We start from the raw sequence: 1,597 nt of genomic DNA, 5'->3' as shown, positions 1-1,597 counted from the left end.
GAGATGTGAGCGGCGAAAAAAAAAAAAAAAAAAAAAAAAAAAAAAAATTTAGATTTCATATTTTGGGCCGGGGATTTAGCTCAGTGGTTTCGCTGCCTGCTTTGCAAGTGCAAGTTCCCAAATTCTGACCCTGGTACCAAAAACAAACAAAAATTGACCTATCTTAATATGCTTCAATTAATATTTCAATAAATTTAAATTAATTATAATTATGCAAATCTGGATATTAAAGTTTATGAAAATAAAAAGCAAGCACTCTACCACTGAGCTACATTCCCAGCACTTTTTTATTTTGGGTGGGCCTCACTCATCTGCCCGGGCGGCCTTAAACTCATCATCCTAGGAGTACAGGCATGCACCGCCAGGCCCAGCAATATTTAATATTTACTATTTTAACTCTTAGGAGTCTCTAGATTAAGATTGTGCTAAATTCTTTTGGGCCTAGAAATATTACATAGGCAATAAGCCTCATTTAACAGGACTACACATACCAAATTACCAACTGATCTGAAACAGCGAGGCTCACAGAACGAAGAGAGGTATACGGTACCCAGACATTCAATTTTATTTTTTCGTTACACTTCTTAGTTTATACCTTCATCACAGGGATTTGTGCCGCACATGATGTACCTGGCTTCTTTTTTTCCCCACTCCCCTCCTCTTCCTTCCACTCCTCCTCCCCTTATCTACAAAAGCTTTGCTTGCATTTTTTCTTTCTATTCTTTTTTTCTTGTCCCTTCTTTCTTCCCCCTTCCTCTCCCTCATTCCCTTTCGCACATGAATGTTCTCTTCTCATTTCCCAAAATCTTTTATATATTTTGGTCCTTATTTACATTGTCAGTTTCTCACACCACAGAAACAATGTTCTATTTACCTATGTGTGCCCAATTTATTTCACTTAAGAATATGGTGTTAAGTTGCATCCATTCAGCTAGAAATGTCTCAACTTATCCTACTTTATGGCAGAGTAGTACGCTATTGTATTAGAAAACCACATCTTTATCCATTTATCACATTCTTTAAATTTTTTTTTGTTTTTGTTTTTTTGTTTTTTGAGACAGGGTCTCACTATGTAGCTGAGACTGCCCTGGGACTCACTGTACAGCCCAGGCTGGTCTCGAACTCACACCGATTCTCCTGCCTCTGCCTCCTGAGTGCTGGGATTACAGGCATGAGCCACCATGCCCAGCTTCTTTAATTTTTAAATAAGTCATTCTAAAATTTTAATTTCATATTGTCTGTCTAGAGGTTTGGAATTTTCTATAATAAGTATTATAGATAGGGATACGATTTAGTTGTGAAATTGTACCTTGTAAGCAGCATTAAAATACGAAAACAGCATAAGAAAATAATGGCATACATCCATTTACTTAAATATATTTCAATGGGTGAACATATATAAATTTATATATATTCATATAATTGATTCCCTTTATAACCTGTAGGTTATATCAAAAGTTTAAGTTTTATGGTCCTGAGCCACAGGGGCTGAAAGGTACAAGAAGGGAGAAGGAAAAGAACATCTCTTTCCTTCTGGGTTATTCTAAGATTTATTGTTACTGTTACTTTGGTTCTTTTTTTTTTTTTTTTTTTTTGT

The 1,597-nt window shown here is 35.6% G+C and overlaps 1 protein-coding gene across 3 annotated transcripts in view; it reads right to left on the bottom strand.

Annotated features, from left to right (window-relative positions):
- Klhl20 (kelch like family member 20) overlaps positions 1-1,597 on the bottom strand; it is a 45,685-nt gene that overhangs the window by 29,240 nt on the left and 14,848 nt on the right. The gene's annotated exons all lie outside the window — the stretch shown is intronic.

The sequence above is a fragment of the Fukomys damarensis genome, unplaced genomic scaffold (genome assembly GCF_012274545.1).
Source record: "Fukomys damarensis isolate Sample0158 unplaced genomic scaffold, DMR_v1.0_HiC HiC_scaffold_11, whole genome shotgun sequence".
NCBI lineage: Eukaryota > Metazoa > Chordata > Mammalia > Rodentia > Bathyergidae > Fukomys > Fukomys damarensis.
This window is presented reverse-complemented; position numbering and strand designations above follow the sequence as displayed.